Genomic DNA, 9,139 nt, shown 5'->3' with positions numbered 1-9,139 from the left:
TTGGTTCGGATAACCCTTACAGTATGTATCTTAACATAAACCTGAATGACAGATTAAAGTAAATGACACCCAACTATCATGTACACCCAACTATCATGCAAATGACAGTATCCACATTAATAAAATCCATATGGATACATTAACATCACTATTTTGATCTATATAATATGCACCCGCGGCTATCTACGTGGATATAATATGTGACATGATAGACTAACATAAACATCCACGTTTAAATATCCACATGAATTATGTTCTGTTATTCTCCACATTTTTAATATCCACATGGATTATATCACGTCTGTGTTTCCGCATAATATAATCCATGTGGATACTACCACGTGATACTAAAATCCTAATCTCAGAATATTTTACTTTCAATTTCACATCAAACCATAACAAACTAACAATGTGGTTACTAACCTTTCTTCTCGATTACAATCCAATAGAGTACACCAAAAATATCCGTAGTATATCAAAGTTACCACAAACATCCGTGGTTAGTCTATCATGTCACATGACGTGGATATAATATGTGACATGATAGACTAACACAAACATCCACGTTTAATTATCCACATGAATTATGTTCTGTTATTCTCCACATTTTTAATATCCACATGGATTATATCATGTCTGTGTTTCCGCATAATGTAATCCATGTGGATACTAAAGCGTGGATACTAAAATCCTAACCTCAAAATATTTTACTTTCAATTTCACATCAAACCATAACAAACTAACAACGTGGTTACTAACCTTTCTTCTCGATTACAATCCAATAGAGTAAACCAAAAAAATCTGTAGTATATCAAAGTTAACACAAACATCCATGGTTAGTCTATCATGTCACATGACGTGGATATCATATGTGACATGATAGACTAACACAAACATCTACGTTTAAATATCCACATGAATTATGTTCTGTTATTTTTCACATTTTTAATATCCACATGGATTATATCATGTTTGTGTTTCCGCATAATATAATCCATGTCGATACTAAAGCGTGGAAACTAAAGCGAGGATACTAAAATCCTAACCTCAAAATAATTTACTTTCAATTTCACATCAAACCATAACAAACTAACAACGTGGTTACTAACTTTTCTTCTCGATTACAATCCAATAGAGTAAACCAAAAAAATCTGTAGTATATCAAAGTTAACACAAACATCCATGGTTAGTCTATCATGTCACATGACGTGGATATCATATGTGACATGATAGACTAACACAAACATCCACGTTTAAATATCCACATGAATTATGTTTTGTTATTTTCCACATTTTTAATATCCACATGGATTATATCATGTCTGTGTTTCCGCATAATATAATCCATGTGGATACTAAAGCGTGGAAACTAAAGCGAGGATACTAAAATCCTAACCTTAGAATATTTTACTTTCAATTTCACATCAAACCATAACAAACTAACAACGTGGTTACTAACCTTTCTTCTCGATTACAATCCAATAGAGTACACCAAAAAAATCCGTTACTGACTACCCAAAATAAAACCATATCCATTAAAACAAGATGGAATGGATACCTAATGTATTTTCTAAGATAGCAATGTAAGCAACAGTGTTCCCAAGTACATCCACAAAAAACATCAAATCTGGACACTTCCAATTGACTACTATCCGCTCCTAATCCGGTTAGCTTCACCCCAAGAATAACCCAAAAAAACAGTGCTCTCCCACACTACCGCCAAACTTTCTACCTTCATCCTCATGGCAACGGGTTCGAACAACTTGTTCGATTGTGTCCCGTCTCTTTGCACCTACCACAACGATTCACTTTTGTTTTCCCGAGTCCATTACTCGGCAAACAACATAACATATCCAAAAAACCTGGCACGTTACACAAATATTTATGTGGATACCAACACTACACATTTAAAAAAGGATTTCTCACATATTAAGCCCACTTACACGAAATTCACCAATAGAAGGAATCCTACTTTCTTTTGGACACCCAGCGGGACGTCGCGCCTTAGGAGGGTATAAAACACGGTTCTTTATTTCAACAGGAACTTCAGCATCACAAATTTCAGGATTAATTATCCCTTCGTAAGTCCTTCTCCATGTTTCTGTCTTGTAACAGTCACAAACCAAAGTCCCATAAGGGATCCCTTACGTATCAGCTGCTATCAATGAATGCCCGCATGGTATTTTCAGCCTATTGTACTGCTTACAAGAACACTGCTTCATATCAAGCAAAACATGATGCTGTCCATTCAATAAACCAACCACTTCATAACTCCAACTAGATAAACTGCCTACTTTGCTACCATAAACACCAACCACGTTCTTCTGCATCTGTTTATCTACCTCCGGCGTAGTCAACCCTCTATGCTTCTCAGCTTTCTTGCGCCTCGCACTAAACCACCTACTTAACATCGCACAAATGTACTTAAGTAGTTCAATAATATGACAGGATCTACCCTTTCCTAACACATTGTTTAAAGACTCTGCAATGTTGGATGTCATCAAATTGTAACGGTTCCCTTGGAAATAAGCCCTACTCCAATGAGCTGCTCCAATTTTATCCAGGAAAGCAGCACATTTGGCATTTTTAGATTTTATTTGTCTATAGATTTCGAGGTAACCAGTTACCTTATACGCAAACGCTGCATCCGTCACAAGTTTTGCAAGTCCTTTACTATGAAACTTCGCATTAACATTCCGGGCTAGATGTACTATGCAAGCTCCATGATGTGACAAAGGAAACACCCTCTTCTTCGCGGTGTATATTGACGGGCACCTATCTGAAATTATGGTCAGGCTCTTACTATCAGCAACGATTCGTTCTAATTTCTCAAAAAACCAAGTCCATGAGTCTTCGTTCTCACTGTCCACAACAGCAAAAGCAAGCGGAAACACCTGGAAATTAGCATCCTGTCCACTCGCGGTCAAAAGAACTCCATTATACTTCCCATTCAAATGAGTCCCATCCACAACAATAACACGCCTAAGCTTCTTAAAACCTTCTATGGAAGCCCCAAAAGCCAAAAACATATACAAAAACCTTTCTCTACCATCTTCAACCACTTCAGTTTTAATATCGGTTATAGTACCAGGATTCGCTTCTTTTAAAACATGGAGATAACAGGGAAGATTCTCGTAAGACTCATCATCAGGACCAAATATTCCTTCCAAAGCCTTCCCCTTTGCCCTATGACATTTGCGGTAGGACGCATCGACCCTCAATTCTTCTAATACCATCTGCTGGAGATCCAAAGGTGTCGGTCCTTTAGTAGGATCACTGAACTTCGATTTGTACACTGCTGCAATCACCTTCGAGGTCGCTTTCTTTAGGTAATTGGACCTAGTCTCTATTGGGCATGTGTGTTCTAGATTAGCTTTCCTGATCACATAGTACCCGGATTCTTTCATTTCACAAGCTAGTACCCTCCAGTCACACCTATCTCCAGAACAACTAACTACAAACGACTCTTTCTTGGTCGTCGTCTGCGTGAAGTGAAACCTGTTCTTGATGGCGTATATAGCTAAAGCTATCTGGCAATCCTCTTTATTTGCAAAAACCTTACCTTTATAGATACCTTTCCCATCATCCTCATAATCAAGATCCGGTATTTCAGAACTAACATAATCTGTGTCGTCAAACAGAGGAGGAATATCAAACTCCTCGTCATCTATATCTTCTAGCCTGCGACCATCCAGTGCAGTTGCAACTCCCTGACCACGACCACCTGACCACGTGGTTACATCAACATATTCGCCATCAACTACTCCGACCTGTTCCAAACCACCAGTTTTCCTCACTTTATTCTCCTCTTTTAAAGGAACAGCTCCGTTAACTAAGACAGTGTGATCAAAACAGGAGTTTTTGTTACACATAACCTCCACCACGTTCACCCGACCAAACTGATCGCCAATGAAATTCCCCCAAAACTCTTTATCATAGCTGCTTGGGCTCACAGCTACATCGGTTAAAACAGATTCTTCTTCTTCGTCTACATCTTCAAAACTATCTTCCAATCCGTCAATTTTTTCAACACAACCTAATTGTGTACTTGTCATCCCACGACCAACACCATCTTCTACACCCTTACTGCCCTTCATCTTTCCCTCTATTTCTGCCAACTCAGCCATATATTCTTCATCAACCTGGCTTGTTTCAAAAGCAAATGGCTTCGAACCGGCTGTTGAGGCTTCCCCTAAAAACCCTTCTTCACTACCGCTGTTACTAAGCCCAAACGAAGAACCCGAACTAAGTCTCTTCCGACTTTCCTCTCTGCAATCGGAATCCTCAGCGTCGTTACCCATTCCTCTCTTCTTAACCTCCTCAAATGTTACAAATAAATTCAACCCACAGTTCTGACTAAGCATCTGAATATAATACTGAAGTCCTAAATTCGTTGTCACAACCACCGGAGGCGTCCTCACCCCTGTCGCCAAATCCATAAACGTTGGTATGGAGTAACTCAGATTAGCCTTCTTCTCCACCAAACCGAATTCACCAACGATAGAAACTTCTAACTCTCCTAACGTTGTGGTCGAAGACAGTGGAACAACACGCGAGAGAAGTTTATTGTCAACTTTGAATCCCTAAACGCCGTCGTCAGAACAGCTCCAGCTACCGGATATTACCACACAAAAACTCGGATCTTCACCCTGCATTACAAATCAAAGGAAGATATCACACCCATCCACGAACATCAAACAGAGTTGCATTTATACGACCGTATCCACACAACATAAACCCTACCTGCGCAGCCATGTTTCGTTCACGGGGACACAAACCCTACATTCAACTTATGTCTCTTATCCACAAACAATCTTCAAATCTAACAAGGAGCATACATCCAACGGTGGAGAACAAAGAGAGGTAAGAAAGGTAACTTTTAAGAAGAGAAAGAGAGGTAAGTTGTTAGTAAGGGCAAAAATGTAAAAGGAAAGTGGACACATAAGCAAAAAACTTGGGAAAGTATACCATGAGTGGAAAGTGGATTTTTGTGACAGAACTCACACCCAAAGTGGGTAAATTTCATACTTTAGTCATAAGGTAAGCTTTTTAACCACTTTAGGTCAAAGTCAAAAATATCTTTCACATATTAGTCAGTTACCAAATTTTGTACAATTATACCCTTCAAATTAAAAAAAAAACTAAAACTGATCTAGTTACATCTCTTTCCTTTAAGTAACTGAGCTCAATGAAGTCTTATTGCTACAGTCCACTAAACAGAATAAACAAAACTAATTATATTATGTCACATAATATTTAATTCATACTTTAAGTTTCTAAGAGCATTATTACTGGTGAGTACTCACAGAGGTACTCACAAAATTGGGCCCCAAATTTGATTAAAAAACCCATTGAGTCTACAGTGTAGAGTATCGATTCTATGGGAAGCATTTTGAGTAACCCCTTAAGAACCATACGTGTCCTTCGCTGATAGGTTGACGCAGTGATCAGAAAATCGAATCGATTCACAACGATTCCAATAAAGTTTCTGGCTAAAATTGGAGGTTTGTTGATCACCCGGCTAAAATTGGCTTTACGATCGGCAACTTTTGGATTTGAAGCTTCGGTACTCACGAGAAACGACGGCGGAGGTATCTTTTGGTGGGACAACGACGGTGGAGCTTTCTTCTGAAGGCTTGAAGGGGAGGGTTCGGACCACCGGCTAACGAATCGGAGACGAGAAGGTTCGTCTTCGATTGATGTTAAATTGACTATGATAATAGTTTGATGTTCTTATTATGTTATGTTTGTCTTTGTGTTATTGATTGTATAGTGAACCCGTTTGATATTCTTAGGAGTAGAGTGTAAGAATAGTTTGATGTTTGGTATAAATAATTGTGTGATGTGTTGTATTTTTTGGTCAAGTTTGTTGTGTGCTTTGATGTGTTGTTGTGTGCTTTGATGTAAAATATTTATAGTGTATTGTAATTTTGATGTGAAATTTCAACTCTGCTCTGTTTTCATGTGTGAAATTTGGATGTTTTATTTGTACCCTGTTTTGTTGTTGTTCTTTGCATGTGATGCCGAGTTGAAGCTTGTTGGAGAATATGGTCTTTGTTGCAAGAGATAGCTTTGGAGGGTTCAGTTTGCACTTGGCCGTATCCGTAAAGCTGTTCGGATACCAAATATATAAGTTAATCAGGTTCATCGCCAAAGTCTCAAGTCATGTTTTTGTTGTTACCTGTTCTGCGAACAGGCTTGCTGCATCAAAGTCGTTAGTTGCTTCTTCCAATTCCTCCAAGGAGAAAACACGGTACGGCGGCAAACCAATCACTGCAGACTGAGACTTTATGAGAGGCATGTCTCTCGTTGTTGTTGTTGGTTACTTCAGAATGATTTTCTTCTGATCTTGATCTTCTTCTTTTCAGGGCAATCAAAATCAACAGAACCAAACTTAGAAATTGGAAGTGACCCGCTTAACATATTCTGATCCAAACTTAGAAATTGAAGAGAAGGAAGCGAAAACAGAAACTCTGGAATCGACCCGGTGAATTGGTTGGAAGAAAGGTCTAAACTTTGAATTATTCAACTTCTTGATCTGTTCCGGAATCTTGGATCTAAAGGAGTTGTTCTTCAATGAAACAGAGATGAGCTTACTTGGGAGTGAAGGAATGAACTCAATTGTGTTAAGCGTATAGGTAATGTCTTTTGAGTTAGTATGATCTTGGGAACAACAGTTAGTTAATTGCTCTGATCAAACTCAACTGTGTTGAGGCGTATAGGTCCTCTCGGTGGTGGTCGACCTGGACGAGTGAAGAGAAGGAATGAGAAAGCCGGGGCCAAGAAAACTTATCGTGGTCATGGAGATGAGGATGATGAAGAGTGAATGTACCAAACCCCTAATAACGATTTTGTCTACTTTGTCTTAGCTGGGGAAAATGGTGTTCTTCTTATCTGGAGAAAGTTGTATTCATTTATAGGTGTAGGACTTAGAATAAGTGGAGTTTGTAATATACTAATGACTGAAGTTGTCAAAGTAGTCTGTCTGCATTAAGAGATGTCTTGAAGTTTAGGTGATAGTATCCACTATCCATTGATGCTCGTACGATTCTTTCTATTAGCTTGTATGGTCTGATCTGTTTTCTATTAAAGGAGTATCCATCAAAATTTATTAATGTTTTTGCAGGCTGCTGAATTTATCTGAAATTTATTAATGTTCTGTTAATCCATCCATCATGCAATGCAATGTTTGTTTTAAATTTTTATCTAACCATTCATCAAGAAACTTTAAAACATAGAGAAATGAATCCAAACATAAAATTAATACATGTTATACAGTATTTCTAAACTTATATTATGAAAGTTAATCTGAATTTTGTAAAATATATTTAATATTCTGAATTTTGTAAAATATGTTTAATATTCCAAAATGTGTAAAATATGTTTAATATTTCAAAGTTTTATGTAATATAAAAATTTTAATAATTGTTTTATCATTTTACATAATTAAACTTTGATAATTAATAAACACAAATTAAAAAATTATTATTTAAATGCTTGAGTAACCTTCTTTGGGGTTCTCTAGTAATAGAGTGATTTTGCTTAAGTTCTTTTAGGGTTACTTTATTTAATTTACGATTATTTATATAATAAATTAATGTGAGAGTAACTATGGCGGGTTACTCCACTAATGATGGTCTAATGTACGTACATCGCATAAATCGAACAAAATCTAATATACGTACTCACCAACAATGAAATAAATAGATGTACATAGCATCAAATTTACTTAGAGTGTACGTAGTCAACAACAACGACAAAAATAAATCATTTTATCAAATTTCTCTTTTTCAATATACGTACACAACAACAGTGAAACAAATCAATGTACATTGCATCAAATATATTATAATCTATGTACACAATAATAATGAAACAAGTAGATTCTTGTACCAAATTTCTCAATTGCCATACATATAAAATTTCAATTTTACAGTTTGTAAATAAACCAACTTAGAGTACTTGTTATTGTTATTTACATAAAGAAGATATAACACATCATTAATATTGATCATTACGAGATATAAGTACAACTATATGTGTATATATTTTTTACAAAATTTTATGCGACAAAATTTGATTAAGTAATCATCTCACTATAATTTTATTCACATTTCTTTGATCAACAAAAAGTACTATAATTATTTCTTTATTTCTTTCCTAGGTATTTTTTTTATGGTAACATAAAATTAAACGAAATATAGATATATATATATATATATATATATATATATATATTACCTTATCTCTTTTTAACTTTTATGATTATAATTTTTTACTGTGCATTATAATTTTTTTTAATACTATATTTTCACTTTAATTTAATATTCTTTTTTATTTTGAATCATCCTCTTAAATATAGTTTCAAATTAATATAACCATGTATGTTCATGTACGTACACAGTAATAATTTATTAGTGTACTTATGTACTCAGTAATGTATGTAATGTTCTTTTATTTAATTTGTACGTCCATAAGTACTCAATAATGTACGTAATGTTCTGAATACATACGTACACCTAGGAAAAATAAGGCTTATGATTTGCTCTATGATATGGTGTACATACATAATGTTCTTTTATTCAATGTGTAAGTCCATAAGTTTGTTTTTAATAGAGGGTATAATTGTATTTTTGCAGTCATCTCAACATGTGTATCCTCTACAACCCTAATATTGCCGCCATTGTTCGCAATTTCTCATAAGTCTTATTTTCCTTTACATTTTAATGTTTTTTACACATAATTCTTGTAAATCTAGCTCATACACTACAAGAAAACAATCGATTTACGAGGACACATTGCGATGAAAAAAATCTCTCACAAATTTGCGATGCATCTACGAGGCAATTACGACGAATACTAAATCTTTAGCAAATCCCTCCCAAATTTGCCAGAGAAACGGTCCTCGCAAATCGATTACTATATGCGACGAATGCGCAGATATTTGTAAGGAGTTATATATCTCTCGCAAATCCATTGCAATTTTGCAACAGATTTGCAAGTATTTTCAAGAGTAATCGCAAGTCTACTGCAAAAGAAAAAAAATTAACAAAAGTACTTGTAAAATTTAATATAATTCATTTTTAAATATGCTAGAGTATTCGTACTCTGTCGTTGAACTCTTTTAAATTGCTAGAGT

At 35.6% G+C, this 9,139-nt stretch overlaps 1 pseudogene; it reads right to left on the bottom strand.

The window, feature by feature from the left end:
* Positions 1–1,740: 1,740 nt before the first annotated feature.
* Positions 1,741–4,755, bottom strand: LOC147948538 (uncharacterized; annotated as a pseudogene).
* Positions 4,756–9,139: the final 4,384 nt, after the last annotated feature.

The sequence above is a fragment of the Camelina sativa genome, chromosome 2, assembly GCF_030686135.1.
Source record: "Camelina sativa cultivar CO46 ecotype springtype chromosome 2, ASM3068613v1".
NCBI lineage: Eukaryota > Viridiplantae > Streptophyta > Magnoliopsida > Brassicales > Brassicaceae > Camelina > Camelina sativa.
Note: the sequence above shows the minus strand (reverse complement) of the source record. Positions and strands in the feature narration are given on the sequence as shown.